Here is an 18,157-nt window from a genome sequence, read left to right on the forward strand (position 1 = left end):
GATACCCCTTGTTAGCCCGCCCAGAATGGTTTCTGTCCATCTCTCTGGAGAACATTTGTCACCCAGGACCGCTCCAGCCCCTGCTTATTTCACAGAGAAGGAATTTTGGCAGTAATTAGCTGAAGTGAGTTTCTGGACCTTCAGCCTGTTTGTTTGACCTCTGGAAGTAGGTGGCTAATTCAAGGACAATGGAAGCTGTCGTGTTACCTGTTTCCAACATGAAATCAATCAGCAGAGAGCAGGAGTGAAGTCAGCCTTTCTGTTTTGATAAGAGGGTGGCCAAAGATCTCTGGAATGAGAGGCACTCCAGCAGCCACCCCGGGCGCAGGGACGCCGGCTATTTATACACCCGGGGGCAGGGCCGGGGCACAAAGTGGTTCCTCTGCTCCCATTTTATTTTTATTTGCCTGAAACTGAAGGGGAACAGCTTTTATCATCTAAAAGCATGAATGCCCAACGTTGGGGTTTTTTTTCCCCTTTTTGGGTAAAAAAAAAAATTATCAGTATAGCATTATGTTGTATACATATTATTATTATACATATTTCCAAATATTGTTTCACCCTGAAAAACCACAATCGCTCTAAGGATAACCCTTTTTTAAAAAAAAAAAGCAAACCACAACCCAATCAATCCTGTATCCCATATCTAATGGTGCTGTACCCGGTGTGTGGTCCACACCTCAGCAAACAGCAGACCGCATCACTTGGGAACTAGTTGCCTGACTGACACGGAGGGACAGGGATAGCAAAGCAGAACAGTTGAGAGAGACATGGGGCACGCATCGGTCCGAATTTTATATGACAAAAGTCAAGTTAATAGTGTTCCGTAGAGTTTAATGTGCATGCAGAACTATGTTTGAAACTCAGTTATACACATATTTATGCTAAACCTCATTGGAACCAGATCCAAGTCATCTCAAAGGTTGGGATTTGTCAAACTGAACTGAGGCATAACTTAGACCCATTGCAGTGTTTTCTGCCTCGAGGAAGGGAGCGGTAGCGCTTAATTTCATTCAAAAGTGCCCTTTTCCTATCAACAGAGATAAGACCCAAGAGACTCACATCCAATTCTCTTGTGCTAAATATGAAAGAAAAGAGTCTTTGGGAAAAGAAGCCCAGCACAATACCCTAGGGAACACTAATTGTAAGCTTATTTTAAGCATCTTACATGGTCTGAATAGTTTACAAGGCTGTTCCAGTTGCTGAGAAGTCAGAAGTCTTGGTAATAAAGACCCTTGGGAAACCGATCCATCAGTTTTACAAGTTTACAGTGCTGCTGGAAAAGGGCCAGCGAGCTGGTCCTGGAAATGAATGGAATATTTCTGTATTACCTCATATAGCTTGCAACACCGTAGTAGCTGAATAACTCGCAAGCGTTAGCGCATTCAGTGTTGTAGTATCTGAATAATCCAGGGAAGTGCGAGCACAAGCGTCTATAAAAAGTTTCACCTCTCTTTTGTGGGCAGGTTTTGCACCACTCCTTGCCTAGCAGGGAACAGTCTCCTTGAAAAGCCTCCCTCCATGGGGCATGACCGAGACCCAAAGCACGGAGCCTGGCCCTCTCCGAGGCAGGTTGCTCTCCTGTTCCCACCCCAGCCGGCTCCCAGGCTGGCTCTAGCAGGGCAGCAACGCTAACCCAACCTCAATTCCTGTTTCTCAGTGGATTAGCCAGTAGATTAATGACAATTCTCTGGGGAGACAGAGGCACCTACAAGAATTACCAGATTAGCCTCTAATGGGCCGCTTTCCCTTGTCCCACAAGCCGTGTGGACTGAGACAACATGAACGAAACTCGCTGCAGAGGGCACTAGGAGCCATAGGAGCTTTTCATTAATCTACATAGCTTAGGCCTTCTCATAGATTATTACCATTATGTTATTGTTAACGCTAGCAGTCACTGGGTATATATATCTGTGTTTTCAAACAAAAGCATGGCTCCAGCCCAGAGGCTTTTTGCAAAACAATTTGCTGCTCCTTCCCCCTCCACCTCCTCTTTTCCTTCCCTCTCCACCCATAAAATTTACATCCAAATTCAGTTATCTCTGTTTAGCTGACGGGAAGGGCAGAAAAAAAAAATAATTGATGATAGGTTTAAGAAAATAACACATCATGTATGCAGCACATACATACCATAAAACATTTTAAAATGCCATAAACCAAAATACATCCTAGGAGCAGGCTAATCAGACTTTTTTCAAAATAGCTGCTTTTAGAAGGAAAAAAAAAAAAGATGAGAGGAGCTGATTGCAAAAAGAGAGAACAGAGCACATTTTCCATGCTTCACCAAAACTTTTGCAAAGTTACTTCTAGCCAGCTCTGTTTGAGGGAACAGAGGGAAACCAGTATGAGAAATTACTTTTTTCCTTCTTGCACAAATCAGAACTTGACTGCCGAGAACAATACACCCCGTCCCGCTGTGCTAACCTTACAGCCTCGGGCACTCCGCTTGAAATGTCTCATAAAACAAACAAATCCTTCTGGAGTAAACCACCACCTTATCTATTCAGCAAGAAAGGAAGAGGTAAAGGATGAGCGATGGCAGGAAACTCGCGTTTCATTCCAGTGACGAATTTCCACCAGCCTTTCATTCCTGTCACTGTAGATAGAAGCGCTTAAGAGGACCACAAAGACAGGGGTGAATGTACACAGTTCCTTGTAAGGAGCGAAGCTCTCTTTTTGGCAACTAAATATGTTTCCACTGTTGTTCAGTCATCAGGGCCGCCAGACAGAGGGTGTGGGCTTATGTTTTTTCTTTTTTTGGGTCTGTCTAGCCAAACTTTTGCATAACTTCCCCCACCCAGCCTGGCTGATCTCTCTTCAACGATTTGGGCAGTCCATCTGCACAACTTGCATGTTCTGGTTAACCTGATGAGTGATTTCCTAGGAAATCAGCTGTGTCAGGAACGCCTTAATTCCTGCGTAAGTGCCAATCCAGGGGCTGGGGCATGTCCCTGCATCGCCAGGGACAGCTGTCATCACCAGAGCCAGCCACTGGGGCTGAATCAGCCTTGGGCAAGGTGGGCACCCCAAACCATGACTACAAAAATTGTGGACATTCCTAGCAGGCAGGAACTGTAATCAGTCGCTTGACATGGTGTTAGTAAGGTCTGATTTAAGAGCAAGTGCATGGGGGAAAAAGGTCAGCTTAACAGTCATATGTAGTTATTGCAAGCCCAGAAATATGCAAGACTGTAAAGAGGCTTTTCATACGATGGAGGTAGATACAGATGTGAATGAAGAATAGGACAAAATGAAGCATATTGGCTAAAAACAGTTGTAGGACTCACTCCATAGGTCTCCTGGATAGAAGAGTCCCTTTGCTAGATTACAAAAATGAAGTAGATTTTATCTCCCTGCACTTCAGGAAAGCTTCAGATCTAGGACTGCTTGGGAAGCTATCAAACAAACTGCAGGAAATGGGAACGTCTACAAAAAATAAATGTAAAGTTGGTAAGAAACTCCCAAATGAGAAATTTCAAAGAAGTGCACGAGTCTTTGTAACAGCGTTGAGAAGGGTCATATGGGGCTGCAGGAGGGTTTCGTGCAGAGTTACTGAGGGTAAGTTTTGAGGCAGAAAGTATTACATATTCCATTGGCTGTGCTAATGCGAAAAAATCTGTTTTCTTCGTTTTGATGATAAATAAGTTGGGTGGGGGGTGGGATGGTGGTGTTCTTAACCCAGATAGAGGGTGGAATAAATGAAAGATGGGCATTGGAAGCCTTGCAGCCATCAGAGGACTGAAATTCTGGAGCAAACTTCAGAGCAGCTGGGACACGGTAACCTCACTGATTTTTCTGGATGGTGTTTGGTCTGTTTACAAAAGCCTGTGTGGTATGAGCAGAATAGGAAAGCAGTGAACAAGGCTGTGTAACACAACTTGGCTTGTTGTAGGGGAAATCAAATTTAAAGAAAATGCATTGTGAGTTCTCCACGTGCTTGAATACGGGTAGATCCTCTTCTCACCCCCAGACAAAATTCTCGACCTAAGCGTGGTTTCTGAAATATCTTCAGTTTTCTCCAAATAAGAGCAGCCTAGCCCATCAAACTTACTGCTACCTCCCTATTATTAATCAGAAAGAAAAACTACTGAAAGTGGAATACAGTTTTGCCTGTTCATTTCAGCCTGCGCCTTTGGTGATTGCTGGCCAACCTCTTCATGTCCGGATGCGGCTTGTGAACTGTGACTTGGTCCCTTCGGCCTCAGGGGGCTTTTTGCTCTCTTAAACATCTCCCTTCAGGTGTTAAGACTGACAAAGGGTTGGTGTCTACTGCCAGTTGCAATGCGGCTTTGCTCTTCAGGAGCAAAACTAGGAGCGCCTCTTTTCATGCAGCCTTGTAACTTCCCACCAGAAAGCTGCAATTACTCATCGGTGAACTGGGGTTGTTAAGGTCAAGGCAAAAAATCTGACAAATACCTTGTGAGGTGCTTTGGTATTATTCAGTCTGCAGGCATCGATAAAACCAGACCCTATTGTATCTGTTATCAGGAATACACACTTGCCCTTTATATGCATTAAACAGTTTTGGAGGACAGCTATTTTCAGAGGCGAATGGCCTTGAATAATTTTACATTTTCACTTTGTCTTCAAAATTTGTGATATTGAACATAATCCTTAATCCTCAAAACATTTAAAATACCGGGAATAAATTATTAGTTTATGGCTTTTCCCTCTTGCCCATGTCTTTGGAAAGTATCAATTTCTCCAGCTAAGGACAAGACACAGGATGTATAATTCCAGTAGCGATCGTTCCTCACATTCAACTTTATTCCAATGGCTAGAAACCTGTTGACCCTAGCTAAGTTAAAAAGAGGAACTAAACCAAGCAGGAGTTTTAATAAAAGCAACATTGCATCAGGTGCACAAACTTTCTGGAACAGCTAAAATTTGCAAAGAGAGTCATGGATTTTGGCAAAGCACTGGCATGCTTTGATGGGGTCACCAAAGGCATAAAGTGACCGCAAGACATTGTATTTGATTATCTCTTAGATTTATGGAGGATTTGCTTGCTTGGAAAGAATTTTTAGAATGATTGGCATACACAATTTGTGTAAGCTAACGGTGCTGGGATTTTATATACAATTCTATTTATATACAAACTGGGGGTAGTTTTGCTGCTTGATCTAAGCTCTTGTGTAGGCAGACGGTGCGAGTCTCCATTTGCTGCTTGCACGTTTGTTTGGACACATCCCCACAGCGAATGCCAGATGATCCCACAGCAGAAGGGCAGCATTTTACTCCCACTGCAGAGTGCCAGAGACACAGTCAACAGACACCAGGGCAATAATGAAATTGCTCTACTGAGAAATGGCATTGGCCAGCAAGGAACCGAACAAGATTTATTAGTGGCCTTTATGTAATGGATGCAAAAGAGGTAGTGTACCTTTATTCCAATAATATCCTATCCAAGTGACGAAAGGGATTTAAAGGAAAGATAGCTGTAGGTCCTTGGTACTTAAAAAAAAAACCAAAACATCTCCTACGCTCTCAGCATTTACTCTTTATCTCTTTGCTCATCCTCATCTTTCAATTCCACTCAAAGGCATGTTTAGGCCATGTGCATAAATGTCCATATATTCCCAGTGGCTTACAGTAAAAACAAGGAAAAAAGTATTAATTTTAGGATTTGAAAGTGACTGGGTGGAGTTACTCTATTGACATTTAGTTACGAGCCTTCTCCCAAGGGAGAATGGTCTCTTCCCAAGGTCTCACCACTAGCCCTAGGGCCTGCTGGGGTAGATAAGGTGAAAAAAGGATTGAGCAAAATCCTCCCTTTTCCCATAGGTGTTTCTCAAAGATTGATCTTGAGCACCTTTAAAGGTAGCCAACTGCTTCCTTCCCTCTGCAGATGAGTAAAGCTACACGTAAAGGACCAACCCCAGAATACCTCATCAGGAACAGAAGAACAACGGCAAAAGGCTGAACACAAACACTTCCTACTTTAAAAGTTGGGATAACTTACTAGAAAAACAATGACCAGGGAGCAGGATCATGCCATAGGGTTTTTAGCTTTTTTCTTTTTTGTTTTTAAATACTAAAAGAAGCAGTTTGACAAGGATGGGCGAGAAAGGAAAACAGGCTGAAGATGGGGAAGCAGCTGAGAATCAGTGAAACAAAGCCTCTTACCTGTGTGCTGAATGTCGGGGTGGAGGAGAAGACATCACAGGGTTTGTGGGTGAATTTGTTGGATTCACTCCACTGTCTGTTGCTCTCCAGCTGGGGCACCTAAATGAAAGGCAACCCCATTGCCCCTGTAGACAGAGAGTTCAGTGCAATAGAAATAATAATAATAAAAAAAGTTAATTCTAGCTAAATTTAAAGGCGAAAAAAAGCAGCTGAGAAAAGGCTGTGCTAATGCATCCCAGAGGTCCACAATAGTTTTTGTGCATCTCTTGTTTTAAGAGTGGTTTGTAAGGCACATTGTTAGTTAAGAACTATTTCGAGAGCTGAGTCAGAAACAAAGATATGGGCAAAGAACTGAAAAAACGGCCAGCTTTACAACAGAGGGCAACAGGTAAACAGTGAAGCATGATTTTTTCCCATCCTTTCTCATCTCGAAGCATTGACCTTCTCCTGAAATTAACTCAGTGTTTAGTTGCAGTCACCGCGTGAGCCGCATTGCCCACCTTCCCTCTGGCTTTGTGAAGCACAGCCAGTGCTCAGCAGCACGCGTGGCTGAGAATTACCAACTAGCATCATTCAGGCTGGGGAAGAGGAGCAGCCTATGGAGCAAAATGTGTTTCTTCATCAGATGGGCAGGAAAAACTGCTGTTATGAAGCCATTTTAGTTAGGAAGTAGCTATGGATACTGTGTGCTGACTGCAGAGCACGACGCAGGTTCACATCAGTTAGCAATGTTCTACATGGTGGTCCTCTTTCTAACAGGGTCAACCCAAAACTTGCTTCTCTACTTAACCATAATAGAAAGCTATTTTATCATTTGCAACTCTCTAAGCTTTATTTTGCCAATTTTTATTTGCGGCATTTCAGCATTCTCTCCCACAGATGCTGCCATCTCCTCTGCTCTCACAGCTAATTCCTCATGCAGTGCAATTTCCTGAATGGATTCTTGCTTTTTCAGGAGTTAAGTGCATTCGTCCTGTCTAATCCAGGATTTGCACCAGTCAGATTTGCACCCCTCTTTTATAGAGCGGGTCTGAGATTGCTGAAGCTAGAGGGGAGGCAAAAGGGCTTTTTTCCTAGCCCAGAGTGCACACTCTTTTGTGAAATGTGATGTAATAGAGGTTTTTGAATCTAAGTTATGGCTAGACTGTGTGGGTGCCAGGATTTGGAAGTCTCTTGTACCACTACAGCTGACACCTGCAAGAATCTGCTTGAGGATTTGGAGCATCTGTGGTGAGTTTAATCCCTAAACGCAAACAGATGAAACTCCTTCATTCCTAACAGCTCAGAGAGTAGTTCCCAAAAAAGAAAATAAAAATCCTAGCTACCTAGAGTGTACTGAAAAAAATATTCTATTTAGTATTAATAATACACATACGTGACTAGGAAAAGCAGTGGGAAATAGATAAAATGACTTTTCCCTTTCTAGAGTTTGTCTCTTTCTGGCTGCCACCTGCATCGTTGTAATCTTGGCACCAGAGATGACCAAGAGGGAGAGAAAAAGAGAAAGGATCATTATCTAGAACGAAAAAAGTGACGACCCCCTCCTTGTGATCACAAAAAGCCGCTTTTCTTCTCCAGGGTTTGGAGGACTCAGCAGGGGACAGTGAAGTCAGAGCAGAGGAAAAAGGAGATTTTTTTTCTTGCCTGAGTTTTAACACCTTTGAAAATTTTTTGGGGCAGCTTCAACTCTTTGCATTTGCCTCTGTCCTCCTTGTACTTTTTTTTTTTTTTTTAAATCAGTTTTTTTAGCGAGTTCTCTGCCCTCCTCTCAGACCAGGAGGCTGAACTGTGCCGGTGCACTGCTGTTCATATCTTAACGACAGGAGAGAGCCTCTTTGAACAACAAGGTAATTCCCGTTTTATCTTAGGGACACGGTACTGCAACAGGGAGAGATTTGTGCAGAGAGGAGAAATAGCAATAGAGAGAAAAGGAAAAAAAAATCTTTACTAAGATCTAACTGATAACTAAAAAACAAATAAAGAAAAAATTCTATTTCACTTGGTATTTTAATAGTGTTTTCATTCTTCATAAAAGTAGGCTTTAAAAAATACCCTTCTATGCACTTAAAAATCAAACCTAATCCTGACATGGTTTTTACTGGACAACCTGAACTCTTGGCTAGACTTGTCTGAGAAGGGGATTTCAGAGACTCTTCCTGGCTTTCCTATAAAAACGCATCATGATCCTGGGCGACGACTCTATCAAGAGCACTGCTGTGGGTTCTCAAATGCAGATGTTACTGCTGGAAAAAGAAACCTCACTGATGACACCTAGTGTTTTCCCAAATCACAGTTGAGAAGGCTTCTTTAAAGGGTACCCAAGAGGCCTCTCCTCCCACAGGTGGCCCTGGGAGAAGAGCATCATCGGTGGGCGAAGCTGCAGTTTATACCCAAGGGCTCGCTTTTCCACAACTACATCCATGAAGAATAGCTACCGAAACCACTTTGCAGCCATCATATCCGTGGGGAAGGAGACCAAACCTCAAGGAATTCACATCTGCTGACAAAGCACAAAACCCCACCAAGTACAGGCTTTGCCACTTTCCCAGCCACCTGGTAAGCAGTTCTTCTAGGGATGTTTGTGCAAGGAGGTTTACTTGCATAAAGAGCAAATCACAGCCTTAGACACAGTAGCATGCAACTTCCAAGTTGACTACATTTGCTGTAAACCCATAACAGCACCTGATAATAAAAGCCACTGGAGGTGCAAGAAGTGGTTTCTACTGATCTTCAGTAGAAGAAATAGACTTCTGATTGTGGATGTATAATGAGCCTAAGAATAGAAACTTCTCTTTTTACTAGTTTGAAGAAGCAGCTATAATGAATTTAGCAGTGACCACTTTTAGCAGCGGCCACTTTTAGCAGCAGGTATACAACTGTGCTTCCTGACAGGGCCTATTTAGCAGCTGTACAATAGCATAGTAGGAAAAAAAAAAGATTTGGACTCAGACTTTTCAGCTGATGTGAAGCACTCAACATCAATATTATGACAAGTCGTCCAAAAGTACAGCTAGGAAAAAGCCAGATTGGGTGCGAGCCCATCATACAGGAGTCCTGCTGGTTCCCGCCAACCAACAAGTGGAAGGTTTTGCTGGTTGTGAGGAGCACGGCTGTAGAGTGTCACGCGTCTTTGTTTCCATCTCCCCACTTCAGGCAGGCAGAAAACCAGCCAAAGCCACTGAGAGGATCACGAAAGAATGAAAGAGCGAATGAGTTTTCCCAAATCTCTTAATCCTCAGACACCAGCCCAAACAAACAGGACCAGTCACATGCATCGCAAAAGGCTGGTACCCAGACTAATTCCTGCAGAGTTACAGACAGTGGATAAAGCTTTACGAACTTAAAAAAAAAAAAAAAGAAAACAAACCCAAAAAACACCAGCCAAAAACAACCCCCCCCCCCAAACAACATGTTTTTAAAGCGTAAAAGAAGAGCACTGAGACTAGATGAAAAGGGGAGAGAGGAAATTTGTCTTTGCCTTGCACTGTTGTGCACAGCATCCTGTAAAATTCGGCCCAGATCTATAGATCTTGAAAGCAACAGAAGAAAGATACAGAATTCACATGTGGAAATGCATATGCTGAGAATAAATCAGTGGAGACATTTCAATAGAGGTGCAAGCCTGGCAGAGCACTGCATTGGCACAGCCTCTATTGAACAAATGAATCCGCAGGGCAGTATATTTCTGGGAAAGCTTTTGGTCATTCCTTTCTCACCACTCCTCTGCACCCCGAGTGAAGCGATGACTGAGTATTTACAGCCTGGCTGTGTCAGGGGTTGACAGTCCCGCTGATTTAAAGCGCAATCCTACTAGGAAAAGTGACTCTGTGAATGATAACCTCACAGCTTTCTATTTATTGCACCTCACTGATTTCCAGATCAAGTGAACTGGGGGGGGGGGGGGGGGGGGGCGGGAAGGAAGAAAAAAAAAAACCCTTACAAATAACTCGGTCAGATTGGGTTCTTTCTTGTTTACCCATCAATGGCAATTAACAACCCATGAGTCAAGCTCTGCTTTTTTTTTTTGTAACTGAGCAAACCAAACCTGAAATGTTCAGTGTAGCTTTTCTACTTTTGCTGTTTAAGTGAAAGAAATACCCCCCTCGAGAGCTCCCTTCTCTGCAATGTACAGCTCCTCCTTGGCAGCCAGGTGCCCTGAGCCCTTCTCTGAAGAGGAGAGGCTCCAGGGCCTCCTCTCCCAGAGAGCAGAGGAGGGAGAGGGGGATGCTCGGTTGTTTCTTATTGAAAAGTGAACTGTAGGCACAATTTTAGTAAATGCATTCCCCTCTACTGTTTTCTTTTAGCTGCCCGAAACCATCCTGTATGCTTGAAATGCCCGTTGTTCTTTTACCTTAGTGCTACTCTGCTAGCTATATGTGTTGCATGGCAACATAAATCATTAATAACTCCATCAAAGTAGGTGGAACCAAGCCAGCAGAAGAAAAAACAGTCCAACCTTTTTCCCCTATTAATCTGCCCATGTGTTCTCCATTTTCTTTTCCATTAGGCAAATAGCCATTGAGTAGTCAATGCTGTATATAATATATTGCAAAAATGTAACCAGGCAGCTTAGTTCAGCTGCTTGAATCATGCGAGGCCATCAGCATTTAAAGACTGCCCCTCAATTTGCTCTTGATCAAACTCTAAAGGGGCTGAGATTTCATGAACCAGGACCAGAACTGGCCACAGAATTTATTTTTTTTCTTTTATTCCATTTTTGCACGCACACACACACACACAAATGAATGCAGAAAACTCTGTTCTGAAGAGATTTTTTTAGTTTGGTTTTCCATAAAGCAGAAAAGGCTAGATTTTCTGTTGCGCTGTTTCCTCCTGCTCGCCCCCTTCAGTCTGCTATGTGGCCCAGGGGTCCTTTTCCATTAGTTTGCCTTGTTACGCTGCAGCTTTTTAAAATTTGGCTAAGTTTAGGAAAGCATTGGAAAACAGCAAAAGGAAAAATTGAAAAAAAGGGAGAACTGCCAAGCCATAGATGCAATTGACTGTTACCTTCAGTGAGGAATCATGAAAACCAAGGAAGAATGCTTTTAAGATGTAAATACTTCTTTTAGAAGTATTTCATGAGAACTGGGAGACAAACAATCCATATAAAGCAAAGCTTTAACATGTTTAAGGAATCTCGGCTCTGCTTTCTCACAGGAAGCTGAACTCAAACTTTGACCTCCAGTTCCTCCATCTCTCAGCTTTAGGTAACAGATGGGATCCTGAGACACTCTTGCAGCAATGTTTCCATTTTTACCAGTTAAAAATGGAAAAGAAGGGGGCTCTGGTAATCCCCAAGGAAACATTGCTTCTCTTTGGGCAATATGCTTGCATAATAACTCATATTAAAACCAAAAAAAAGATTCATCCTGAAAGAGCACAGCACAGAATCAGCAATTTGATTTCAACTTTTTCTTGCTTGTGCTGACTTTGCATTTAGGGTGCGTAGCCATTATCGGTTCTCCTGCTGGTCAGAGCACATGAAACTAGGAATAGAGTAACGAACACCACTTCAAAAAGCTCTGGTTTTAGAAGACTAGTTCAATTAGCATATAGCTCTCTTCTCTTAATAGCTTCCTCCTACCTCTGAACACAACTAATGGTGAGCTGCAGTCTCTCCCAGAAAACATCCTGAAAGCAATTAGTGGAAAAATGAGTAACTATTATTAACAGATATATTTTTCTACCCCTACTGCTTTGATAGCAACTCCTGCTGCTACCTCATCCATTATATTCTAGCGGCGTGATGGGTGGCTGCAAATACTGATCAGACTGGGATTTTTGTACTGCACGGAAGAATTGGCTCTTGATAGCAGACAAATAGAGTGACAGAGCATCCTTTCTGTCTTTTTATAAGTTTTCTCTATCTAACTCCTTCATCTGCCCTTTGTCTCCTCATCACTGCCAGTGTACTTCCCAAGTGGTACGATTGCAACCACGTGCTGTCAGCAGCAATAATATGGTAACGGTACCGTAAGTGGCAAGACAGCCTCGGCAAAGCACATCAATTACTGGGACGCAGAGCATAGCAGCGAAGGAGCATCTTGATTTTAAGCTTGATTTGCCTGTACATCTCACAGTTACTGACCTATTTGTGGCTTCCTATATTACTATTAGTATCTCAAAGGCAAGCTTTCAAAACCACAGCAGAAAAAAAGGTGGGTTTTTTCCTTGCTTATAGAATTTAATAATTTTCGTGATAATTTTGTCCCAAGCTGCTTTGTAGCAACAAGGTTGTTAGAAGCCAGTTCTGTACTTCTTCCTGGCCACAGCAAAAGTTATCATCGGCAGTGATTTTGCAGAAGAAATTCAATTCACCTATCACCAGCAGCTCCAGTAATTGAAAGTATCTCTTTTTTCCACCTGATAGCAAACATCAAGCATTTTTGAATCCAGACGTAAATAAATAATGTCCAGGTGTAACAAAATATCAAGGGCTGCAGGACAGACCGGGAAACGGTGCTAGAGATTTTTCTCCAGGGCTTATAGTTGTGGTTTACAAGTATCTGACATTGAAAAAAGCACTACACCTCTTCAGTATCTCCTATGCTAATAAAAGCAGCTGAGAAATCCCATAGTCGCCTCTTGTGTAACAGAAAAAGGGCTGAACTACATATGTGTACTGAAGATTTTCTCCTGGGAAAACAGCCCTGTAGTCTCTCAGCACCATTTGCTGGGCCTCAGAGGGGCCTGTGCTGGCAGGAGGAAGGTGCGAGGCACAGCACGAACCAGAGCCTGCGTAAGCAGGGGAGCAGCAGAGTCTCCCATGCCCCCAGGCTCCCCTTGCTGCCTGCATCAGGCCGTCGCGGAGGGGGTGACAGGGGGTGCGGGGCTGTGGCAACCACCAGCCCATGGTAAAATCACCTACAGCATGCTGCTCAGCCACGCAGAGCACCAGGGAGAAATCAGTCCCTCCAACAAATTCCCCCTCATTGCATCAGTTGAGCATATATATATATATATATATATGTATGTATGCAACATTGAAAGGCCACACTGGCAGGCGGGTCCTTACACTGCCGCCTGCTGAAGGCACGCTGTCTGCAATCCATTATCTGCCCCCTCAAATTTGCCTGTTCTTTTGAATCTTTGCAGCATATTTGAAGGATTTCTCACTTGTTGCACCTTGTTCATGCAGAAATATTCCATTATTTATTCCTTGCAGGAACTCAGAGAAATAAAAAGAAGCAGTACCTGCCTCAGAGCTGTGTCTCCAAACCCTTCCTTTGCAGGAGTGCCCTCCCAGCCCCACTGTGCCGAGGGGAGCAAAATCACCCTGGTGTTGCCTGACGTTAACTCAAGACACCTGCCACGGTGGCAGAGCTGGAGCAGAAGAGTGCCTGAAAGACAAGCTCAAGACCTGAAACCAGCTGAATTATTTTCCAAGGTACCCCGCTGTGATGGTTTTAGGCAGTTTTCATCCTGCCTCCCTTTATGCTGCGCTCGGTTCTTCCCCACTGTGTTCCCACTCACTGCTCTCTTCTGTGCAACACTTCCAAGTTTCAGCTGACACTACTGAAATTTTCTCTCTTGCTTCATGGTCCATATATTCCATGTTTTAAAATGCTAACAGCTCTGTCTCTCCTCCCAAAACAACGTGGCTCCACTACACAGTAACTTTTAGCCATACCATAGGCTTCAGTTCGGTTGCATTCTTAAAAATTAAATTTTAGGAGGCAATGATCCCTGCTGCTTTTCCTCTGGACCAGGCTTTGCCAGACACTTTCTCATTATGTCACTCAGATTCAATTTCGCTTTTCTTCAGACTAAATATTGCCACAGATACCTAACACTTTCACTCTGCTGTATAAAAATAGAGAGACCTTTCATCCACTTTTTTTTTAATCTATGGCAGTTCATGTGCAGTACAACAGAAACCTTTGCAGCAAGTGTTTCTGGTTTCTCCCCAAACTACCAACCAACTGCTTGCTTTTAGAGGGCTGGAGTTTAGCCCTTCGTTATTAATGCGGCGAGAAGTGTTTCCATTCACCTCAGTGCCCGGGAGCTGGATATAGCCTCTGCGTCACCTGAAATCCAAGAGCACCCATGTGGCATGTGGCACAAGACATTCCCGGGAGCTGCAGGCTGGTGCCTCGTTTTTAACGTGCTCGTTTCCTCTGAGTGCTTTAGAGCAGCATGAGAATAAAAGGTTATATTTGTAAAAGATATCGCTGCTTGAAATTGCAGTAACATACGTGGCTTTTCCCTGGATAATGCCACTAAAGGGCCTTACAGCTTCCCTAGTCCTGTACCTATAAAACAGCCTCCTGGATTTCACTGCTCCCCTCTTTGCCGCTAGTGGAACTGGGAAAAGATGTTTTTACGAGCAAACCCCCCCTCCCCATGAAGTAGGTGCGGAGACACTCGTGACAAACTTTGTGTAGAGAGGCGTTCAGTGGGACATAGCCAGAGGTTCAGGCATGGTGTAATATCCCTAAATCAATCATGAGAAATTTTAGAAATACCTGAAATACCCTTGTAGTGGAAGGGAAGAGACTAAGCCCAAGGTCCTGCCTGCCTGCCCCAGGCTGCCTTTGCAGCCAGCACAGTGGTGCACAGGTGGGTGCGCTTTGGGTCATAGCAGCACAGAAGCACCCAGGACATATCAGCTACAGATGCTGAAATTATCGACTGAAAGGGGTTTTTAGGTCCATTGTCTGTGTCAAACACTTTTGTTGTCAAACACGTTAGGGTTGGCAGCACTGGGGTGGAGGCAATAGCCGCAATAGTTGACAGTCTGCTCAAAAGCAAACCCCCTTCCCCCAGTGCTTCGTGACCCTCTTTTGCTCACCCCATGGTTTTGCTTGTGGGGCTACAGCAGATCTGGTGATACTAATCCAGCCACTGCAAGAGAGCCTAGCTGTAGGCATTAGCCAGGAAGAACGGTGTATGTAGAAGAGCCGCTCATTAAATAGGCCATTACTTCATGTAATGAATTCCAGGAAAACGCGCTATATTTTGATTACGGGCATTCAGAGCGGGAACTGCTAGTACAGCACTTGAGATAAGGAAGAGGCCAGATAGACTTAAATAGCAAACCTTAGTATGACTTATTACGTAATGATCTGCCCCCCATCACCATGAGGTCTGCATGTCTCGGGCAGCTAAAAATAGAGCAGCCTCCCCTCCCGTCTTTCTCTCCATCCAGCCTGTGGGAGGAAAGACTTGACTCACTTGCTTTTGTTTGGGTGAGCCCTGCGAGCAGCACCGGCAAAGAGAAGCAAGGGTCACGCATGCTGAAGCAATACTGGTCTCTCCCTAGGCTGCAGCAGGCAGAGAAAATACATTCACAAGTTATTAGTTGACCTGAACGGCCCAGAGGCTGCCCCTGGAAAGTGTCACTTCTCCATGCCCCGGCTCTGGGGAAACCAATACCTCCTTGCCAAGGCACCCCGTGCTCCCAGCTGGGCTGCAGAAAAACACCCAAGGCTTATAGCCACTTACCTTTTGGTTTTTGGGGGGTTTGCTGCACCACAAATAGACCAAGGTTTTTCCTTGTCCACCTGTCCGTGAGCCTACAGGAGGTGACACCTACCTGCAGCAGTGTCTCTGGCAGGGCACACCATGCTGGCGGAGGCAGGATGGGCGCTGGGGATGACAGCGTTCCTCTGTCAGGACTAGGACTATGACTCTGACTCTGTCAGGACAAAGCAGGATGACTGCTTTGCGAGGGCAGTACGAGGACATTCGGGCAGACGTGCTGCGCAACCTCATCTGTATGCCACCCTCGGCCATTTCCTTTCAAAGACAATATAGCCATAATACTGATTTTCTAACAGAGCATCCCATGCAGCACACTCACAAGACACTGGGACTTTCGCTGTCATTGCCAATGTTTTATAACATTGAGACTAGGAAGTTCAATTACTATGGAAAAAAAGAAACATCCTACAGGCTGGAAGAGAAGCGTGGGCAACACTTTTTCCAAGTTGGTTATTAAAAAAAGTTGCATTCTTTGGGAGAGAAGGTTTGGAAACCCTGCCCTTAGAAATACCATTTTTACAGTAATTTTTACATTTTTACATTAATTGTAATGAATACAATAATTACATTACCGCCATGAGGCAAGCCAGATTAAGGAGGGAGAATAATGTTACTCCAGTGCCTTCTATTTAGTCATGTGTCCTAGAGTGGGTCCCAGGCATACACTTTGGTGAGAATTCCAGCTATGTGTTCGCATCTGTCATCGAAATTCACCGTATTATACAGGTAGAAATATTAAGTGGCAAAATTTGGATCCCAGTTGAGATCCAACATCACGGTTGCTGCATTATTTGGGTCTAGAGGTTTCTTTTGTGTTTTTGATGTAACACCTACAGCTGAAACCCAAGTATTTTAGTGGTTTTGACCACGTACTGCAGTCAAGGAGGGTGAAGGGTCTGGTGTTTGGGCTTGGGCCAGGAGGAGACTGCCGCAATCCTGCTAGTACCTGGGCACACGCTCATGCTATGTCCCATCCTCTGCTGATGTTAAAAGAAGATAATTACATTTTCTTCCCTCCCAGAAGAGCTGGGAGACAGCCTGTTGATAAGTTATTCAAGTTATTCCCCAAAGTGCTTGCCAACTGCTTAAATAGTCTGTAAATATTTTGCAGATACTCTTTAACTACAAGCACATCACATTTCCGCTCCAAGGTTTTCAGGATTTTTCACAACTTCCCAGCAATGCTGTCGGAAGAGTAGGGAGAGGGCAGGGGCACACCAGGGTGGGAGAGGAGGGGGCAAAGGTCCAGACCAGGGCATCCAGAGGCAAGGACAAGAACAAATGACCCAGGACCTCCTCCCAGGATGAGCAACCAAAGCAGCTTTGCAGTTCACCTGTGGTATCCTGTGGCTTTACTGTGCTGCTGTGCCAATGGGATGGAGCTCCTGGATTCAGGTGAACAGAGTGGGACCCCTCAGCTGGGAGAGGAGACGAGCAGTGGAGATGATGCAGCCTCAGTGGGGCGCCAGGGAGGGTGCCCAAAGACAGTGATCATCCACTCTCTCAAAACTCTACAAGAACTGGAGGGCACAAAATTCCATTACCAGGCATTGTCTCAAAACTAGCAAATGAAGGCTCTGTTTCATGTGAATTGCACTTAAACCACAGAGCCTGTGGGATATTTTGGTAGTTAGGCTTTCACATGAGTCCCAGAAGTGATTCCATAAATCCATGGAAGAAAAAGAGGTCTGTGAAGGCTTATTAAACAAAATTTCTGGTGTAGAACTGCTGAAGGCTGTGAGAGCATAGCAGGGAACTATCTGTACCTGTTCTGCTTCTCTTCCTAGGCACTTGTAGGTCACTGTTGGAGACAGGATATTAAGTCAACTGGATCCTTCGTCTGAGTCTGTACAATTACTCTTTTTTTCATTTTTCTGTGAAAAAAAATTGTGTTTCTGTCTATTCAGGATGGAGAACAGAAGTTGTAAAATTCCCATGAAAATTCACCATGGTAGTCCGCTGTTTTTTACCCAGTTTCATGATTATTTTAGAATCTGGCTTGTTTGAGTGTTTGCAATCACCCGTCCTGAGCCTCACTGTGTCCACTGGAGTCCAGGCCTGGACTTCAAGAGCACAGTGGAGAAGACTTCATTACTACCTGAGCTTTACCTTGACGTGTCTATTTATTCCCACCTACAGACTGATGTTGTCCCTTTTTTTCCCTTGGGTTATTGAAACTTCTGATTTCTTTGTGGCCTGTGGAAATACAGAGTTTTCAGTATTTTAACACCAATGATGTTCCAGCAGTGCACAACAGCCTTTTCTGAAATAGAGGCACGTGAGGAAGAGAGATTCAAACCAGCAGACTTTGTGGGGTGGTTAAAACCACCCTCCTAATTTTCCATTTTCAGCCCTTCTCTTACACAAATTTGGAAACAGCATCTCAGTCAAAATGGAAACATGCCATGGGAGTTTCTTCTGTGGAAATCTTAGTTGCTAATTCTTGTTGAAGAGGAAGAGCTTCACCCAAAAGCAAATGTCTTGGTGCATCAGCAGCACCAGAGTGTGGCATAACAACCCAACCGTGAAGGACCGTCTGCCAGATACC

General features: G+C 44.1%; 1 protein-coding gene across 12 annotated transcripts in view; it reads right to left on the reverse strand.

Annotated features, from left to right (window-relative positions):
• PDLIM5 (PDZ and LIM domain 5) overlaps nt 1–15,778 on the reverse strand; it is a 153,195-nt gene extending 137,417 nt beyond the window's left edge. For 4 of the 12 annotated variants that reach the window (XM_074589535.1, XM_074589528.1, XM_074589565.1 and 1 more), the window contains exons 1-2: nt 15,662–15,768; nt 6,127–6,251 (exon numbers count right to left, since the gene is read on the reverse strand). The gene's annotated coding sequence lies outside the window, so the exon portion shown is untranslated. Of the gene's footprint in view, nt 1–207; nt 414–1,168; nt 1,302–6,126; nt 6,252–15,570 lie in introns of all 12 variants that reach the window. The other 8 variants (XM_074589527.1, XM_074589555.1, XM_074589536.1 and 5 more) reach the window with 6 other exon arrangements.
• Nucleotides 15,779–18,157: the final 2,379 nt, after the last annotated feature.

The sequence above is a fragment of the Larus michahellis genome, chromosome 5, assembly GCF_964199755.1.
Source record: "Larus michahellis chromosome 5, bLarMic1.1, whole genome shotgun sequence".
Taxonomy (NCBI): domain Eukaryota; kingdom Metazoa; phylum Chordata; class Aves; order Charadriiformes; family Laridae; genus Larus; species Larus michahellis.